The sequence below is a fragment of the Macrosteles quadrilineatus genome, unplaced genomic scaffold (assembly GCF_028750875.1).
Source record: "Macrosteles quadrilineatus isolate MER2022 unplaced genomic scaffold, UCM_ALF_1.0 Scaffold_7__1_contigs__length_78375512, whole genome shotgun sequence".
Taxonomy (NCBI): domain Eukaryota; kingdom Metazoa; phylum Arthropoda; class Insecta; order Hemiptera; family Cicadellidae; genus Macrosteles; species Macrosteles quadrilineatus.
Genome location: NW_026542600.1, coordinates 58,792,692 through 58,815,307, shown reverse-complemented (window position 1 = coordinate 58,815,307; position 22,616 = coordinate 58,792,692).

Below are 22,616 nucleotides of genomic sequence, written 5' to 3'. Positions count from 1 at the left end.
TGCCTTGCTGAAATGAGATTTTAGATAACATTTTTAAGACTAATGGCCAATGGAATTACGGTTTAAATGATGCATGTGTGAAACTTGTCATATAATATTTATAGGAGTTTGCAAAAATGATGTGTTAATGAATTGGACTAATTGTAGATTGCAGATGTTTTTGTTATTGAGGATTTAAAGTTGATGCAGGATACCATTGGTTCATTAACTATTCCGAAAATAGAATACATAGGTAGTTATTTAATTATTTTGATAGATAAACTATGAACAGTTCTACAAAATAGAACATCCATACACTGTTTTTACCTGGTAATTAAACATAGATTGTAAGAATTTAAATCCTTCGTTTCACCAGTTTGAATGATGTTTATTATGTTTATCTTTATATTCCCTGTGTATTTGTGTATATTTTGGTAATTGAATGTAATGTTATTTGTTTATGGTTCATCCACTTTTGTGCTTCTTTTTCTTTAAAGCTTCCTACCATGTAAATATGCACTATTTTTCCTCTCTTGTGATACCAGCAACAATAATTACATGTCACGTGGTATTATTTTACATTTTTAATTTGTTGCGTGGAATTTCTTTGCGTCTTCGTTCATTGTTTGAAAAATGTTTGTGGCTAACATTACGCACAAATAATTGAATTTCTCATCATAAATGGTGGCGTTCGGAAATAAATAAATCAGTCAAAAGTACAAAGAGAAACATGAAAACTTTTAGCATAACTGAGTGGTCTTTAAGCTAAGTGTGTGTGATAATGGTTAGTTACACATTAAAACTTAATTAATGCAGTTACTAATAATTTCAAATTAATTATATTTACAAATGTTATAAACTGCATGACAATCTATACTTGTCGTGTATTTTAAAATGAATACACTTAAGTACAAAGATATTGTAATTTCCAACAGTATTAGACTACACTGGTTAGTTACTTAATTATTCAAGTATATTCAACAATCAACGCTAATGTCAAATTACTTTTCATGGCGATAAAATCACTTTGCGTGTCCAAATGAGCCGATAGAATGGTGTAAAATGAGAAAACAAACCAATAGGTAATTGTCGTGGGATAGTTAATGAGGAGATTAAAACCGTAAAATTCATAACTCATCCGTCCAATTAAGTTGTACTTCTCCGTGTGCACTCACTCACTGGGAGTTATAATTGCTATTGGTTCAAATACAACACGCAGAAGAGAAATACGACGGTCGCTGGCGGACGGAGTTGTTCCATCAGCGATTTTATTGTTAGGTTTTACATGGTGTAACTCAGTCTTAAGTAGTAAGATCTGATTAATATAATGCTATAATTTTGTATTTAATATGGATCTTTATTATTTTCATTAATTTTGTTTATTATCTTTATTTATTTTTGGTTACAGTGGCCAATGAATGTCTAAACATTATGTAAATGGTCTTCAGAAGAAGCAGACTGGAGAAAACACTATGATACTTGATTTTGTTAAGGCTCATAAATATTTCAAATGATTAAATTGCAAATTGTATATTAATTATAATACTGTCATTAATCCAAATGGGCGTGTTGATATATTTTTTTTTAGAAGTGATATTATTAAACAGCTGATTATTTTTTTAAAGCCCAGAATCTCTTTGTTTGGCGTGCCAGGTAAACTTCGAAACTAAGATTTGGTTTGAAATTTTGCAATGCTCTAACAGTCCAAATGGGCAATGCAAAATGTTATAAAAAAAGTACCATAACGCTTAGTGCTGTACATTTATCGTAAATAAAAAACATTCACAACTGTGAAAAACTACATTTAACAATTTAATACTTAAAGATGTCTGTAAGAAATAGTAAACGAAAAAATGAGAATTTTCAATTATAGTTTTTTTAAAGGATTAACCCAATTCAAATATAATAATATATGACCACAAGTTTTATTATTAAGATAGAATGATTGCCTTTTTGTTACTAAATGAGACATCCTTTCTAAATAGACAACACGTAACCAATTAATTATTTAAAAATAATATAATCAAATAAAATACCTGCAGGTGAGTTTTAGTCAAAAACTTAATTTTTTCTCAAGTTTTTTTTACTGAGATAGTTGATGTCATAAAATATGTTATAGGCCTACTTAACCATATGACAGCCTTCAATTTAACTTGGTTTGAAAGTAGGAGTATTTGACAGTAATCAGTCCTACATCTGTGCACTCAGTCGACAGCCCAATTCAAACAAGTAATTTATTTTCAAAACTGGCTACAGCTTTAAAACGAGACTGAAATCTCTAGTTCTATTCCCAGCTAAAGATGAAATGAAACCAGTTATAGCATGTGAGAGTAAGCTTGTTTTTTAATTAGCTTGGTCTCCTAATGTTGAGATAGCTCACCTTCAAATTAGAAAATTATTGGGCTGACCCTAGGATGTATTATGTAATGGCGAAGAAATGCACAGTATAAAAATAATTGAAAACTTTGCCACAAGAATAATACTTTTTCAGTTGCAAAAATTATAGCTATATTCTTAGCGTATTTTTTCTTTCTAGAGATTTCCAATCAAGTCGTGCAGTAATAAGAAGCTGTGATCTGAAGGCGGAGACGCCGGCGCCGGGCCTGGCCAGCTCTCCTTCAGCACGCGATCGTATCCCGCAGGATCATAAAGTAGTCCTCCTTCACCCGACACTGTGACACAGAACGATCCTGATCCTGTGTCCTTGGGGAATGTAAGTAGTAGAGTAACAACTTCCCAGAAGTTTATAACAATATTTTATAAGGGGGTTTGCCTACACAAAACCAAGTTAATCTATTAACAATCATAGATATATGTCTATTCTGATTATTATAATAGACTCATTATTATTATTATATATGTATCTATTTTAATTAATTCCGGTTCCAGTCGTTTTATGTATCTTTACCTAAAAAATAAAAATTAAACATACGTATAGCTTAAATTCACAACAAATAAAAATTTTTAGAACACGGAGTTTCAACACGGAGCAGCCAGTCCGGCCCATAACTAGCTATTTCCATAATATTCTCATGATACACACACAAGTAAAACATACCAGCTCATAATTAAACATAATAAAAATATATACATAAATTATCAAAAAATGCGTTTGATTAAATTATAGTTGTTTATTATATATTATTTAATTTAAAAACAAATCAAATGTACTTATACTCTGTTCCTGTAAAATATATTATAATAAGGTAATGGATATAAGTATTCCTCTCAAATAGCTTGCGGCTAGAGAGGTATACAAGGCGCTGCAGTATACAGCAAATTTTCGCATGCGTGTGAAATTGAAATTACTTTTACATTTTTATATGGTTTGCTAGCACGAGGAACACTTATTATTGTGAATTAAAATTATTGTACTAGAAAAGCTTTGGGGAGATTTACGCAATTTTAAATTTTCATAAAGAATCATTCGAAGAAAAGCAATAAACGATAAATTGTTGTTTCCATATGAAACAAACAGGAGACAACATACTGCGTTTAGCAAAATTGATATTTTGGTACCAACCAGCTAGAATTACACCCAAAAATATAATAACTTGTCTATTCAAGCTGACCATTCAAAAATAATGTTCTGTTTCCGATCAAAAGTAAAAATTAATTTTATTTCAACAGTTGAATTTGGATAAAATCATCTAAGTAGATAATACGACAGTTGTATTATTTACTTCGATAAGATGCACCAAGTATCTGATCGTAAGAGAAACCATCATAAGTAAGGATGTTTAATCTTAAGTAAGGTCGATCCAACAGATACAATTAGGTAATTTTATATAAAAATGTTTACCGCAATGGCTGCAATTAAGGTGAAATGTTTAGTAAATTATTTGTCTTGAATGCAAATATGTTTGTTTTGACTATGCGTTTAAAATGATACTATTTAAATAGCAATAACATGTTTCCTAATTATGTTTGGATTTGAACCCGCGAACCTGAAAATTAATTTTTTTGAAAATATGTTTAAAAGAATGCGAATGTGATATTTGGTGGGGAAAACCTTATTTGGTATTTATATCTTTATCCGTGCAAGCGTAATGACTAAATTTGTCTTTTAGTTCTCGCTGGAATCATGTTAGTCTTTGTTAGCATATATACACCGGGGTATCATCCATCTATTGCGAGGCCGATGCTTCTAGGTATCAAACGCTGTAAAGCAAAGTAATATATAAAAAAAAAAAAACTATAACAAGTTCGTGACCTATACCTCAGAAGCGGACTTTGTTCTCCTTAAGACGGTGACACACTATCGATCTTTTCCCCGAACAAGACCCCGAACCGAGCAGGAAGAAGGGAGAAGGGAGGTCGAAGGGAGGATGTTCGATAGTGTGTCACGGGTCCGTACACCGATCAAGACGCCGAACAAGACATCAGGCCGAGCAGGGAGACGAGCGCTCTGGAGGCGGTTTTTTGGCGAAAGATCAAAGAAAAGATCGGTCCGATGTACGGTCCGATGTACGATAGTGTGTCACGGTACATTTTTGCCCCGTACATCGTCGCGAGCGCCGCACCGAGCGGCCGCCTGCGCTAGCATTGATAGTTCTGATTTAATATGGCAATTAAACTCTTTAATTGGTAAAATAAATAAATGTTGGGTAATATGTTGCCGTTATATATTATAATCATTTAAGATGTAATGTTTGTGGTTTGTTTGGTCAAGGTTGAAAGTGTAGAAACCGTTAAATCAATTATATCAATAATATAAGGTTGAATCAAGTAATTGATGTTGACTTAAATTCTTTCAAAAATAATATAAACATTAATATTATTAAAGGCAATTAAAATGATCATTCTGTAACGTTATTTCAATGAATAAACCCAATGAATAAAGGGTAAAGGGACAAAGGTAAGGTACAGCACATGTGTCTACCTTACTCCGATCAAAAGTAAAAATTAATTTTATTTCAACAGTTGAATTTGGATAAAATCATCTAAGTAGATAATACGACAGTTGTATTATTTACTTCGATAAGATGCACCAAGTATCTGATCGTAAGAGAAACTATCATAAGTAAGGATGTTTAATCTTAAGTAAGGTCGATCCAACAGATACAATTAGGTAATTTTATATAAAAATGTTTACCGCAATGGCTGCAATTAAGGTGAAATGTTTAGTAAATTATTTGTCTTGAATGCAAATATGTTTGTTTTGACTATGCGTTTAAAATGATACTATTTAAATAGCAATAACATGTTTCCTAATTATGTTTGGATTTGAACCCGTGAACCTGAAAATTAATTTTTTTGAAAATATGTTTAAAAGAATGCGAATGTGATATTTGGTGGGGAAAACCTTATTTGGTATTTATATCTTTATCCGTGCAAGCGTAATGACTAAATTTGTCTTTTAGTTCTCGCTGGAATCATGTTAGTCTTTGTTAGCATATATACACCGGGGTATCATCCATCTATTGCGAGGCCGATGCTTCTAGGTATCAAACGCTGTAAAGCAAAGTAATATATATAAAAAAAAAAAACTATAACAAGTTCGTGACCTATACCTCAGAAGCGGACTTTGTTCTCCTTAAGACGGTGACACACTATCGATCTTTTCCCCGAACAAGACCCCGAACCGAGCAGGAAGAAGGGAGAAGGGAGGTCGAAGGGAGGATGTTCGATAGTGTGTCACGGGTCCGTACACCGATCAAGACGCCGAACAAGACATCAGGCCGAGCAGGGAGACGAGCGCTCTGGAGGCGGTTTTTTGGCGAAAGATCAAAGAAAAGATCGGTCCGATGTACGGTCCGATGTACGATAGTGTGTCACGGTACATTTTTGCCCCGTACATCGTCGCGAGCGCCGCACCGTGAACCTGAAAATTATATTTTTTGAAAATACAGTATGTTTAAAAGAATTCCAATGTGATATTTGGTGGGGAAAAACCTTAATTTGTATTTATATCTTTAACCGTTCAAGTGTGGTGAAAATTTTTGTTAGTCTTTGTTAGAATATATACACCGGGGTTTCATCCATCTATTGGGAGGACCGATGCTTCTAGGTATCAAACGCTGCAAAGCAAAGTAATATAAAAAAATCAAGTTCCAAGTTCATGACCTATACCTCAGAAGCGGACTTTGTTCTCCTTTTGCATCTCCCTTTTGTCGTTTTAGTTCCAGCCCTAATGATTTTTAGGATTAATTTACCCGTAGTCGATCAATTTAATTACATAAAAATCGATAGCAAACCCTTTACTTAAATTTCCATATGCAATCATAAACGTAAAATAAAATATTGATTTTAAACACTATTATTATTGATAAAAAATTTCACGAAAATGTATTAATATCTAAACAAATCAAAAGTTTAGTTATTTAATACCAAATCAATGCAGCTATTTTCTGTAAAAGACCTGAAATGCTGTTACTGTACAATACTCGTTGCATTAATAATCAGTAACGCTGCGAATCAGCGTTGAAAGTGGTGGCGGCATTTTACAATGAGAAGCTAGTAGCTAGTCATGTAGCCAAATATCCGAGTGTGACAATCTAAATATTTACCCACCAGTACAGCGACATATTCAAGGCCTGCGTCGCCTCAAACCGCGCCCCCTATTGTCAAGTATATATTACATGCGCCCATCTTAATTTCAAACGCCCTTTCTCAGTTTGGCACGTTTGACTGACAATTTATGTTCTGGCAGTTGATGAACTCTTTAGATTAGATCAAAATTTGTTTTCATGCTACATATACATCAATGGTCATTTGTGTAAATGCAACTTGTTTTACGTAATTTAATTTGAATGTTGGTAAATTTAAATTATACCCATCAACCTAGAATGTTAAGATAAATTATGTATATAGCATTTATCTGTTTAAGATATTCCGGTATAATTACACAAAATGCTTTGCACAATTATTACTGTTTCTTGAAATTTAAGAAGGATTAAAAACTATGAATGACATAGTTCACAGTAAACTTCATTGATTAAACTGATCTAATTCCGTTATAAAAATTTTTAAATGAAATATTCAATTCCCGGTTTGTTTGGTAATCATAGTATGACTTGTGCTGAAATGAATAAGTAATATTGTAGATTAGAGTATTTTTGTTTGATTTCTTAAAGTTATTACTAGTATAACAAATTTCATGGAGATTTAATCAATGATACTAAGTGATAAACGTGTATAACGTATAAATAATTGCTATAAATAGGGTAATTTAGTTAAAAAAGTGAAGTTGTGCTTTAAACAATTCATAGTGAAGAAAATAATAGGAAAACCTACTTCTTAAAATAAACAAAATCTTTGGAAAAAATACTGGCATTTTGATGAGACAGTATAAATACAGGGAATATAGAAAATCGTTTGCAATTTCATATTTAGATTATAATAAGACAAAGTTTACAAGGAGAAGCATCTATAATGAAGCAAGTAATAGTAGGAATTACCAAAATAAAATTCGCTGGCAACATTCAAGTGATATTTTTATGAGACAATATTTACAAGGGGAAAAACTGAAAGATAAACATCTTAACAAGTCTTAAACTAGCTTTGAACATGTTATGGGAGTGTTGAATGCTGATGGCAGTGGCGGGTTTAACACAGATGATTGTGTGTTGTGTTGATGGGGGACAGTTTACGATGGGGAGTGACAGAGAGAGTCTAGCTAGAGAGTACGGGAAGGGGGGGGGTTAGTTATGGTATTGCCGCACGGTCGCGTGGCAGCTTACACGGGTTTTAGGCACTTTATTAGGGATTTTTTGTCCCTAATTAGCTTCTGTTGTAGGGAATTTTATGAAGAGAATTTTGATGTGTACCTTACTTGTTGGATGTTACAATTTTGGATATTAGACTGCACATTAACGCTTTGTTTGGTTTGAAAACTTTGATTTGGTTGATTGTCGGCCTCTTTCAACGTTAAATTTTGCTTCCACGTTGGTTTAAAAGGCATCTAAGTGGAATGCATTAGGTAAAGCAAGGAGTGAGCCGGTGCAGTATAATGGTGGGCTGTATGATACATTTTAATTTGTGGAATCAAGGCGCTAACCCACAACATCGCCAAGTCTTGACTTCCAAACTGCCGAATCACAAAAAAATTTATAGTAAAACTAATCAATGTTCCCCTAACACAAACCAATAAACAAATATTGGGCAGTTTTTACTTATCTGCAACCATCATATATTTAAAAAACCTTATACCTCGAAGAAGGGTTGTAAACTTAATGATATATAACTTTTGTAATATGTTTTATATTCAACTGGTTAACGGTCTTATTAAATACCCTCTAAAAACCGTGTAAGGATGTTTATTTTTTTAAAAATACAAAAGAAACGCCTAAGCACATGAAAACAACTAACAAAATTGATGCACACTAATACTCGTCACAAATAAAATGCATTGAAATGCTGAATTTTCACAAAAAACTGTGTGTATGTTGCTTCCAGAAATCCACTCATAAAAACAAATGACAATCTCATTAATTTATGCAGATTAACAGGATTAACTTCCATACTATGTTTATGTTATTTTATGATTGGATACATATTCATAAAATATTCACAACTTTATTCTCGCCCAATCAAATTAACATTAGATCGATGAATACTTATGTTTGCTGATACAATAAGCAATAAAGGTTATTCCATTAATTAGGAAATCTTCCAACGAGGTAATAAAACAATTGCCAACATTCGTAAGGATAATTCGTAATTCAATCTTAAGTATGAGTTATTAGTTTGTTTAGACGTGGATGGATAATATAAAAGACTACGTACTGCGTTTAGGACGTTTATTACTTTTTACCAATGTAAGTAGAATAAATCCATTACTTATTCAATAACATAATAGTATTATAATAATCCGTAGTGTATAATAACACACAATTTATTATTTACAAAATTATTATTTTTACAAGTACATATTACTTTCGTCGAACAAATAAAGCCAATCCTGAAAAAAACATTCTACACTAGTAATAGTATAAGATGCACCACTGCAATTATATGAGGACAGTATTGTGGACACCATCACAAACAAGGAAACTTCAACTAAAGTAAGGTCAATCCAACAGAATGGATAAACAGGTATTTTTGTATTATAATTTCTACTTCAATGTTCGAAATTTTAGTTTTAATGTTTAGAAAAATACTTGTCTTGCTTGGAAACGTGTTTATTTTGACTATGCTTCTAAAGTTCATATGTCAAAATCCAATGTTTCATTTTTATTAGTTTGGATTTGAACCCGTGAACCTGCAAACATGATATTAATGAAATGATGTATAACACAATGCAAATGTGATATTTAGTAGGAACAACTTTAATTGGCATTGATATCTTTAACCGTTCACGCATGGTGACCAAATTAATTTTTAAGTTCTCGCATGAATCATGTTAGTCTTTGTTAGCATATATACACCGGGGTTTCATCCATCTAGTGGGAGGACCGATGCTTCTAGGTATCAAACGCTGCAAAGCACCCTAAAATACAAAAAAGATTAAGAGATTACCAGGCTCATGACCTATACCTTAGAAGCGGCCTTTGTTCTCCTTTTCAATTACTTTTTGGCTCTGCCACCTGGCTTTTATGTTCCAATATCCGACAATAATCTATAATCAAGTTAAATTATTATTTATTATAATATATTACTATAAGACGTTTTCAAATCTAATATTGGGAAGGAGATTCCTACATAGAGCTCCTGTCGTTTGAAACTCACTTTATGGCTTCGCCCCAGTGGCTTGCAAGGTTTACTTTTATCCTAAAGTCCATAACTGTAGATTCATTGTGGCGTATAGATTGTTAATGTTATGTAATAACAATCATCTGATGTTTCTATTGATGTTTAGTAACTGTATAGTAAACTACATAAAACATGTATCAGAACCATTAATTTTTGCACTTTTAAAGCTACTAATATACCCTTAAAACATGCAATTCAAAATCATTTCATTGCAATAACTCTGAAAGATTCCGTATACCTTATGTACTGTAACTTTCAGTATAAATCTAAAATGTTACTGTAATTAGCAGTACAGCATGGTTGGTATACCCAACGATGTAAAGAACTGCGATATGAGTTGTTTATATCGTTCGGTATCCCTAGTCTTCAAGATTTACCTACAGTAGTTAACACTAAATCGCATTCTGATATTTTGTTCCACCAGTAAATTCTGGGTTATGGTTTTTTTTTAATTTTAAACGAATTTCTCAAATAGAGAATAAGACCCGAACCGATTCACTTTCTCGTTTTGATATACAGAGTGTTTGGTAGTCAGTGTCATGCTCGCAAATTGCGATAAAAATAAGCAATTTGAATAGTTATATCTTACTCATACTGCCGGCAACAGCAGTTTTTAGATTTTTCAACAATTCTTGACATTGCCTACGAAATTAAATTGTTTTAAACTTTCAACCAACATTATAACACTTTCAATGGTTTTTTAGAATTTGCATTACATTTGTATCAGAAAACGTATAGTTTAATATGTCCAAATCCATGAAACCCCTTGTAAATTTGACTCTGAGGAACAAAGTTGAGAACAATGTGATTTTATTAGACAACGTCAAGTAATTTAAAAAATCTTAAAACGGCTCTTGCTGGAAGGAGTGGAGTGAGTAAGATATTACTATTTAATTTACGTATTTTTATTGCAATTTTCGTGCATAACAATGCCTTGAAATCGTTAACTCTGATAATTATGAATGTGTCCTTTTGTACAATGAATCCTGAAAAAAATTACTTGATATTTATGAAATTTTGTAAGACGTGTTTACTAATTCATTTGAATGAGTTCGCAAACCATCATGTTTGAAATACGGGAACCGGGTTTATTGAGTAAAAATATAATTTTCTAATTAATTTTTTTTTCACAAAATGTTAAAGTTTCTGTGTTAACTATGTTGTAGAGCTCAAAAACAAATATCCAAGTATATTGAAGCATTATTGTACGCCTGATGGTTACGGATATGGCAATAGTAACTGTTAGTTTTAAACACCCGCGTTATTCTTATGAAGAATTGAAAAGGAATTGCTGTAATTACTGATTTAGGGATGTATTTGATTTTGAGTTGTGCTCATATTTTAATTGCATACTATGCTATTAACATATCAATAAACCCTCTTAATAACTCCCCTGTAGCAACAAACCTAAGTACTGATCATAATTAATGTTAATTAAATAGGAAATAAATACGATAACTTTGGGAATATTTGAGTAAAAATACGAGTACAATTAGGTAAAAGGGAATTTGTTTAGTATTGAGGTGTTTTTTAAATCCACTCTCCTGAAAAGGGATTTGCCACATGTGGAACTCAAAATGTAACCCAACCAATTCTAGACGATCACATTCACTCTCTGGAACCTCGGAACGCTGCATTGCATAAAAAGATTATTCTGTCTACAAAAATAATAGCAGTACTTGGTTTAACATTTGTGTGATTCAAATTATTTAGCTAGAAGTTTCATTATTAGATACAATCAAAATTAAATCATTTAAACTTCTAAATCAGTTTGAAATAAAAAAGCTACTTGAAAACAAGAGCTAAAAAGCTATTAGGAGGAGCGCTTGGGAAACGGTCGTAAGTCGTAAGTTGGTGGAGGGTGTCTTGGTTTACGAGCGTGTGAGGTAGCGTGCAGGCTCCAACAGGTTGTGTTGGGGTAGGACTGTTAGTATACTATATACGGAGTGGGTCAAAAGTAACAAGTTAATTAAAATTTTACTTTTATTATTCATAGATATCTTTTACCATAAAAGGGTAGGTCTATTACTATACTGCATACGGAGTGGGTCTAAAGTAAGGATTCAAGTAAATTAAAATTCAACAATTTACTATTTATTGTTATCATTTACCAATGAGTTGTTTGTTATCATATGGAAATTGTCGGGGGTTTATAATTATTCATATTTTGATATCGTCAAACGATTTACACACAAAGAGCACAAAACACAAAACGAAAACTTGGTCCACGATATAACGAAAACTAGGCCCTTGATTTAATACTGAATATGATATATATGATTATGGAGTGACAGAAGCCCTAGCCAAAGTCGTTCTCTAAAAGTACAGAGCTATGACGGAAAATTTTATATTTACCACTTTTTAAATTAAGATGAATCATTGCAATGTTGGTTTGCTCGGAGATTAAAATATTGTGAAAATATTTAAATCCCGTGAGCTTAATTAACTCATAGGTTAAATCATTTAATTTACATATTTTTCAGTATTTTAATGGGTTTTATTTGGATCGGTATTGGTATTTAATTGTTAAACACTATTGGTTGGAATTATGGTTATAATGGATTTGTAAATAAAACTGGTTTAAATTTTCTGCCATTCAAAAGTTGGATTTTTAATTAAAAAATGTTAATGCACTTAAGGGAATTATATGGTTTAAAATGGATTAATAAAAGGTGGATTATAAGTTATTTAAGCTATATTTTGGGAATAAGTATTTGTTTTGTAATATATGGTCTTATTATTATGTTATATACCTAAATTTAACTTAGTGATCGTAGATAAAATGCATGAATGTTTTAAACCAAATCACAAGTACCTCAACGTGTTTTGTAACTACACCATGTATCGCCGTAATGTATCCGTGATAGCATGTATGTGCATGTATGTAGCATGGATGTTGTATGTGTGATAGCATGTATGTATCCGTGATTTAGTTTTTTTTATAATTTTTACTCCTATTAAAACAGTTTTTTAATGAATGTTGCAACATACTGTTGACAGTTTTGATTTGAAACAGTGCTAGTAGAAAAAAACACTACTGATCTGTCTGCAGAATACAAGTGAGTATCTTCGGTCCCCGAGGTTTTAAGTTCAAATCCTGCCAGTCCAATGGCTTTATCCATGTAATAATATTGCAACTCTCTGGGGCTAAACTGAAGTAATGTGTAAACAGTTTTTTGCTAGAGTCTAGTTTCCTAGGATGTAAAATCATGGTAGGACATATAAATCACCCAGCCGATCATTTTTCATCCTAGATGAATCATGCTCAACATACACGATTTGCCTAATCAACCTCACCTGTCACTTGCCAACGAACGATCATGTTTAGTCTACCGAATGGTGCTCCGGTGTTCGCCTCACAGCTTCGTGATCCCAAGGAAGTATTTAGGCACGTAAGCAGGACTACCTACGTGAAGGCACGCAAAGGCACGTACCACGTGCTTGACAAAGGTCATTCATTGATTTACACCGCGCATGACGATAGGCGCTACTTCTCCTGATAACAGATTGTCACTAATTGCCTTCTACTCGCTGAGTGATGGCAGAAGTGTGCTTTGCCTTTGTGACACTAACTCTTAAGTCTTATCTCTCGTGGTTTAGTTTGAAGACGAGACACGCATAAGAGGAACAATATTTTCCAAAGTAAAATAAAACTTATTTCACTCGGAAAATATTATTCCTCATTTTACTACAGATTACTTAGTAATCTGTCTCTATTTATCAAGAGAGTCTCAGAATAGTGACTGTTCTTGTTCAAAAATACATACCAAAAATGTCCGTTTTCTCATCCCAGGACGCTAGGCTTGAGCTCGGAACCGTTTTACTCATTACTTCTGACTAGGTCTAAAGCCTTTGTCAGGATTTGAACCCGTGACCACAACACCGAAGACGCGTGCTCTACCTCTAGATCAGCTAAATCCTCACATACCAATACCACAAACTAATTCTGTAAAAGCTCAAAAATAAAAAATAAACACCGCATAAATTGTTACTAACTTCACAAGGCATAATTTAATGTGTTTTTAAATATTTAAATCAAATAATCTAACAAAAATTAGGAACTAGTAATGAATCTGGAATAGTTCGCAGGAAATAATGCCTATGGTCCATTGGTTCATACTGTCGTGTTATGAAATACGGTCTTTAGGAAATGTTAGGTTATATTTAGAAAATTACTAATAAAACTACAAAAAATATCTTTATGGTTGTCTGGTACCTGGTTGAATTAGGTGTTATAGTATTCTAACCAAATTTGCTATCACATTTAGTGTGTATCAAACTATGTTAGGATTTTTATTTTGTTAGTCTGTCTGCAAATTTGTTTGAGATCAATCTAAATTTCCTTTTCCACAATAAATCTTTTGTAAAAATTAAATCTAAATGTGTATATACAATTTCCTATCAAACTGCTTCGATTATCTAAAATCATTGCTATACATTTCTCATATTTGCAATAAGACATGCATTATAAATTACTTTTTGTATTATGTCCTGAGCAATAAATAGATAAAAAGTTATTGCTAATGCATAACATGTAGTAAGTAGTATCGATGTATTAAATGCTCATTAAATTCTTGCTTGTAAACATGCTTTAAAAAGGTTAAGCTGTAATTTTGTCAAATGATCCCTAATGCAACTTTTAGAAAGAACATTTTCACGTTGGTACTGGATACATACTTCCTGTTTATTTCAACTGCCTAAGCACTTTCTGTAGAGTATAATAATATTGATACTTTCACATGCACGTGGAATTTAATTACTATATTTAAACTCTATTTAAGGTACATATATTTAAACTCACGTTTTGAAACCAGTCAGCCACTCTTACCTGTAAACAATCACAATATAAGAATAATTTGCTTTTACCAAAGAAAAGTAAAATTATGTTTTTTATTAACTATAGTTGACATGGCCAATATTATTAGATTATACTTTTAAAATTACTACATAAAAATCACAGGTTTTCAGAAAAGCATTCATAGAAAATAAATAATATTTATTTGAGCCAGAACATATAAAGAAGGGATATCTATTTTCCTAAGTGGAAGAAGAACTTAATATTTGGATCCTGGATATCGTAATGAGATATTTGGTTGAATATTTTGAAAAGGTTATAGTTGTAATTTAGGCTGGTAATTTTCGAAATATGTTTAACTGTGACTATTGGAACATTTCGAAATTGAAACAAAATGAAAGTAATAGTATTAATTCCTCCAAAAACCACACAGAAAATGAGACTTTACAAGCCCGGAGCAATCTCAAATTTTCAGTACGCATGGTTAGTACAGTAAGTTAATGATAACGATAATGGTAGTAGACACTGATAACGTTGCCTTATGTAGGGACGACAGTGACTTGATTACTCTCTTGTTACGAAACGAACTGATCCTAATAACTTCATATTCTGTTATAGCTTTCGACACGAAAATATATTTTTTTGTACTTAAAACCATATACCTCGGATAAACAAAATATTTGTAAGAATATGAATGTTTGAAACTCAGAAGGATGACAGCTGCTACAATAACAATACTCTTTTCAGAAAGCTATGCAGTAGGCCTGCAGTTAAAATATGACCTATTTTTGAAAACAGCTGTATTCATACATGATTTTGAAACAGATTACGACCCAGTAATATTTTATGGGCGTAAGGGTGCAGCCCTTGGAATAAAATAGGACAACTGCGATAATGGTGGAATACAAACATATTGAAATAAATGTTTACCCTCTTCTAGGGGATCGATGTTATAATAGCATGTAAGGGCTTCGCTTTCAATTTACACCGAAATCCAAATTTGTCAACCTGCGGGAACGACAGTTTGATGGAAGGGTGTTGAGGAGTTATGGGGTGAACAATTTGATCGGGAGGGGCTCATCCCAACTGGAAATAGGGTGGTCGTAACTCAATGTTAAACTACGTTGTGAAGTTTTTGTTACGTTTGGAATGAAAAAGGAAGGTAACTAATGATACGTAGTTGGTACTAGATTTATACTGAGCATTATCAGAATCAACGTTCATGCAAGAATTGCAGTAGTTTTGGTTTGCAGTATTCTGTTTCAAAAAATTAACATTTTATATACATTTACATTTAAAATTTAACTAATTAAATTATTTACCTACTAATTAAACACTGGTCAAGTCTGTTTGTGCTTTTAAACTAAGGTACAAAACATACATGTCTACCACGATGAAATTAAAATTAATTTTAATTCTCGAAGTCCTTTCCTGATAGCCTATAAAAAGAAACAGTATCCAAAACAAGTAGCCTATTGAATATGTTTAATATGATATTTGCAAGGGTTAACAATTGTACCTGAAACTATGATAAGATTTACCAATAAACAAAATTGGTAATTTTAAAAAGAGTAGGCCTACCACTTTTGAGAATTCAATACAAATAAATCTAGTAAATAATCTAGTTCAGGGGTAACCGGGGTAATTTAAATTCTTCTAAAATTCTAAAAGTAAATCCTTTAAAGGCTGATGTTTGATAATTTAAACAAGAAACATAAAATTGGCTTGTATGTCTCAATTAAATTTATGGACATATTTAAAGTCACTAAATGTGAATATCAATAGATCAACATATTTGAGTAGGACAATCATACAAACATAGCAACGGAGTTCTCTCAGAATAATATGATTTATAACGCAGACGTGTTATCACCAAATTAAGGACAATTATTTTAAGAATGTAAAAAAAACAATTACTTGACCATTTACAATTCCATCACAATATTATATGTTGTGAAAACCAATCCCAATGAATTTAATTGTGCAAAATATTAAAATCAGAGAGGTTAATCACCATGTCACTCTTGTTCAACAATGTAATACATATTAGATATTACAATCAAACGCGCACTGAAGTCCTGATTCGCTAGGGAGGCGAGTTTAATATTACATCCCCTTTCGCTGGGGAGGGGGTGTGGGAAGCCACAGCCTCGATTAAAACACGCTGACATAGCGCCGGTTGTTTATAAACTGTATAGGTTCCTGCTTTATTGGTTTTTAATTTCTTTCTATAACTAATGGTTGGAGTCCAACGATTTTAAATATTTTATCACATATTGATGGTGTTATTTTTATTTGGTACTAATATATTTTTTTAAACCGAAACAAAGCAGTTAGTAGATCGGCTTTGATTTGGTTTTATTCACACGGTATATACTATTTTTACAAGAAATGTAAGTGTTGACATGCTATATGACGGTTTGAAGGGGAAGAAATACAATAATACTGATAGGATAAACGTGTAAACCTAATCCAACCTAAACAAACCCAAACCCAAATCCAACCTAAACCAAAAGTGTAAACCTAATCTATAACGTCAGACAAGGACGAGTTGACGATTTGAATTCTTTTTAAGATGCACAATCTGACAGGTACAATGAAAATATATTATATAATTGTGAGAAAGAATAACAAAATTAACACTAATGACGATGAGTTATGATTCACGGACGTAAATTGATAACAGGCTTAAATAATGAGAAGAAATTCAATAAAGTTGCCGACAAATGGATGAAAGTAATAAAATAATACATACAAATAACATGGTTTATAAATAACCAGTAATATAAACAAATCTACAGTTAATTATATTTAACAGTGAATTAACTATGGATAGTCACAACATTGTCACCAAATAGTTACTACTATTAAACGAAATTTATAATAGTAAATTACTGAAAATCAGGTTAATTTATTCTCTTTTTTTAAGTAGTTGGTGGGTTTACAACCAATTTCCCACTTTTTTAAATTCTCAACGCAATTATTTAATTTTGATTAATTTTTCTTGGAAAATTTGTCCTTATTGAGGTGCCATAATTACAAATTATTCAGTTCTAAAATAACGGGAAAATGTATAACTACTTTTATTAATACTAACTACTACCTATAAAGGTTTAACACTGAATATTTTGACAAAACGAGCCGGTCAAAACACCATAAAACAAACTAATCACTCTCCAATAAAAAAACTAAAGTTTTTCAGCTTCCGCCAGTCAGGTGGATCACAATATTTTTTCGTGTTATATATAGGCGTCTGACAATAGGCTTAAATGTACCGGTGGACCATTGTAGAGTAAGAATAGTCCAATAAATTATGTAAAACAGAATGTTTGGGGCTGAATGGAGTGTAGCTACCCCCACCCCACCATGCCTGACAGGTGCCGGCGATAGTTAGGCCGTTACATCATCGCTAGTTCATAAATCCCGGCATCCATTTTCATTTTGGAACGAGCGTGTTGCATGTTATGTGTGAGTATGAGGATGAAGGGGTGTGAGAGAGAGGGTAGATTTGTCTGCGGGGGTTGCAATGTGTCAGAGGGAGAGAGGGATATACACATGATGAGTGGCTAGTGTCCATTTGATGTACATCGTCTAATGCATCTGAGATTGATGTAGGGACATCACTTTTGTTTGTCTTGTTTGAGATACGTTGTTTTTTACGACTCACAAAGTTATTTTGAATGGTAATTAGGTCAAATATTTCATAGAGGAAGCACAATAAATATTTGATAGGCTTTCCAACTAACTATATTGCAACCTTTTAAGATTACAAAACTAAGCGAAAACAAATGTACTGATATTTCATTGTGTAACACGTGATTGTACATAATAGGAGTAAAACTGGCGACACACAGTTAACATGTAATTGTACGTCTTTATTCCTTCCTTATTAGTATATAGAAATGTAAAAAGTATATATGGTTCCCCGATATGAACACAAAATAACTAGCAATAATTGTCGACAATCCTGCACAGATATGAAGTTTAATTAAAATTAGTTTATAATTCGATTTGTAATACTCAATTTGCTAATTGCACAATAAGTTTATCCATTCAAAATGACAACTACTTACCTTGTATGCGTATTATGAATATGCATTCTAGGTAAGTATAGATTGCGGTGTTATAACCGAAGTAGGGTTGTTACTGAAGAATATAGGGACAGGGTTTAGTTTACAACCCCCCAAAACCGACGGTTTAGTAAAAGAAAAATAATCGAGTGTAAACAAAAATGTAGTAGAGGCCTCCACATTTATTTTAAGCCATGATATAAATTTTGTATTGTTTTCATTGCTCAATAATATTGTGTTATTTCCTGCTTTGCTACTCACATAATATGAAGATTGTTCAGTATGTTACGATACTTATCATAATTTATAATCAAAGAAGTGGTCCAAACTATTACCAATTTCTTCACAAATCCCAAAAATAAACCTGTTCCCACACAGGAGTGGAAAAAGTCTTCCGATGAGTCGAAATTCGAGTTGGCGGCCCGGGTGCGGTGCCGGGTTCGCTGTCTGTCCTAACATAAATCAAGGGAGCCACATTGTGCGCTGGTAAATCATCGGGGGAAGGGGGGGAGTAGGGGCGCGTGAAATGAATCCAATTAATCTTTGTCATCCCCTCTCCTCTCCGGCAGCATCCCCCTCCTAGCGCACCCTCGCGGCGGCCCTTGGCCCTACGGACGATGTTGGGACGCGTGGTGCATGGGTAATGTCCGAGTTGGAGGGTTAGCAAGGAATCCATGTTGAGCCTTGCGGAGAAACGCTATAAGTTATGGAAATATGTCGGGAAATGCAATTAAATGACATTGAATATCTACTTTTGTAAATAACTGAATAGTCCTACATCTAGAGAACGACTTTTGCACCAATTCCAATGAGGTGATGAGGCTTAAATGAGAAAAGTGTTGGGAATAGGTTATTTATGCTTAGTGACATTCAAATTTTTATTATTTGTACAATCTAACTACAGTGGTTCACAAATTTGTTAGGTAAATTAGAATTTAGAATTTGTATTTTATTCCGTGCATCGAAGGAAAAAGGGTTTCTCCATCTATTCGATTGAAGTAATGAATGAGTATTGGATATTAGTTTGCTTTTATTTTTAGTGGGTTTGGAACTTAGTTTATGCATTTACAAAAAAATCGCACTTTTGTTAGGTAAATATTGAGGAGTGTTTAAAATGTTAATCATATTCCATACATCTACAGAAAAGTACCTTTTTCTATCACTCCAAAGAAACAATGAAACTTAAATTGGACGCTGAACAATTATTATTATTATTTTTTTTTTGTTATTCTTATTATTAAGTGTGGGACATCGTTCGTAAATTTCACAATCAAAACAATTCACACATTTTATAGCTTTATGAATAGGAGGATGTTTGATTTAGTTTTTATTTTGTATACATTTCCGTTTACATTTCTGTTGTTTATTGAATTGATTAACTGATTACATAGACAGCATTCCTCTAATAACAAGAGGAACAACCGTTAACCAATTAACATTGATGAAATCCATAGTCCATATATGCTCAAATCAAATGTTTGCTGATTATTTTTGTACATAAAATAAGTAAACCAAATGGTGATGCAAGTATAGTAGTCATTAAAAAATTCTTATGAAGCAACACTAAGATAAAATAAACGTGAAAATTCTTATTTTACAAAAATATTGTAACATAACCATGATATTTTCTCTTTTACTTCATGCAAGATTACTTTTGACAGTCAGATTATTAATAGAGATTGTAAAATTGTATCGTAGTTTGGATATTTAAAGAATTTGTATTTTACCCCTAATCTTTAATATTGTTTTCCAGGTTGATAAAGTTGCTGAACTATCCGACCAAGAAGCAAGTCAAAACCAAAAGATGCATTCAATTGAAGACTTTATAATAGAAACACATCGATTATTGTAATTTCGTTGGTTCGAAAATTAATATAAAAAGGCATAATGCTGAAGTCAAAGTCATTAAGAAAGTAGTCAAAGGCATTAGGTTAAAGTTTCTAATGATTTTTTCTTTATTATTATGTTAAATTAATTTTAAACGTTTGTATTTTAAATGAGATTTCAGTAAAAAAAGGTAATGATTATTATGTATTCATGTTATTGCAATTAAACTAAGCATACGATTCAGTTAATATTAGTGTAAGAATTGTAATAGATTCAGTTAATATTAGTGTAAGAATTGTAATAGATTCATTTAACGTATAAAAATTATTACATTGCAGCGATACTTTCCAATCAAGTATTTGTATTGAGACTTCAATACAATTTTGCCACATGAATAATCACAAATGTATTTTAAATTAAAATTAGTAAAATACACTAGTGTACAAATGTACCTGACTTTATATTTTACTCGTTCATAAAAATCAAATACTGTAATGTGTATAGTCATAATTTGAATAAACTGTTGACTTAAAATTAACTCTCATATTTTAACTAATTCGTTATACATGTATTTACATTGAATAAAGACATATTTGTAGGCAAAATGGATTATTTTAACAAATTGTTTTTTTCGTTCATTATATAAAGCTCTATCTACCTCTTGTTGATCACGAATGAGAGTAGTTAATGTAAAACCTTATATTAGTTGTGAATTATATTACCGTTGGTATATAATAATGAAAATATGTCTAAATATTATGAAAATAATAATGATTACTAAACAACTACAAACAGCTCTAACAAGTTTCTTAACCTATAGAATACATTAAAATGTTTAAGATTCTTCAAAGACAGATCAACTGCTGTAACAGGGGACCGAGCCATGCTCGTTGGATTTTAATTTGTTTGGGATATTAGAACAAAATAAAAAATACACATGTATAGTTTTGCTGGTATAGTATACTAGCAGTACCTGTTCTTCGTACGGGATTGGCGAATAAGTATAAAACGCTTATTGCAGTTATACTCTAGCTTTGCGTTTGCATTGGGAGGATAAGGCTCTGAGAGAATTTGGTTCTTTATATTTACGGTATGCTATAGTATTACAGATATAGTATAGTATATACAGTATAGTATTACACATCTACAATAGCCATTCTGTTCTATCACTGCACCCAAACAATATAAAAAAGTAAATTATCAAACATTCACACAATATCACATATTATGTACTAAATTAAAAACACAAAAATTATTGTAAACAATCCTATTTTGACAGTTCTCATTGTGTATCACAGCTTTTTGATGCTGCTTACTTCAAATTAGCTACTATCATAATTGAAAAAAATATAATAGTGCTGCACCCTGTGGTAAACCTTATAACTTTTTAATGCAATTGAATATGATAAATCCAACTTGCTTGGTCGAATAAGCTGACAAAATTATTCAACTCCTTTTTAATGTGAATACCCATAAGGTTAACATGGGAAACTCCAGAGCCACTGGGCCGGAGCCTAAAAGGGGTCTTGGGATAACAATATGCCTATATGTTAATCGGGAATGTGAGCTATCATCATCTCAAATTTCAGCCCAATACGACTAGTATTTTGCGCGTTTACTTGTCACAAACATCCATACATACATACATTTAAATATTCTCATTTATAATATTAGTAGGATATACTTTTTCACAATAAAGAATAAAATGTATTAAAATAATAACCCTATAATGAAGAAATTCAATGAAATTAAATTTATGGAAACATTACACTTATCATAGTCAAGTTTAAGTGATGCAACGTTGTTACATTTATTTGTCATGATTAGCTATAAAGATATGTTATTTTTTAATGATATTTTTAAAGTATATTCATAGAATATTTAAGTAAAATATTTAATATACGGGTGGTAAGGTTTTAATGAATGGCGTAAAATAATTCGGTCACTTTATAAAAAATGTAGAAATTAAGGTTAGTTGAAAAGGGACTACTTAAAAAATATTAAATATATTCTCGTGTTGGAAAATGAGGAAGTAATTCCGAATTGATTCGTAACTATTCTAACTATTCTGTTTAAATTAGCACATACAGTTTGTATATGTTTACCACAGTGAATACCCGAATCAATCAGGATATTTGTTTTGAAGTTAAGTTCCAAGAGGTACTTATATACTTTCCGTGTCCGGAAATCAGACTTCGCTTTTCCAAAACTTAGCTAGCGATATGGCTTTGTCATTCGCATGTAAAAGATCA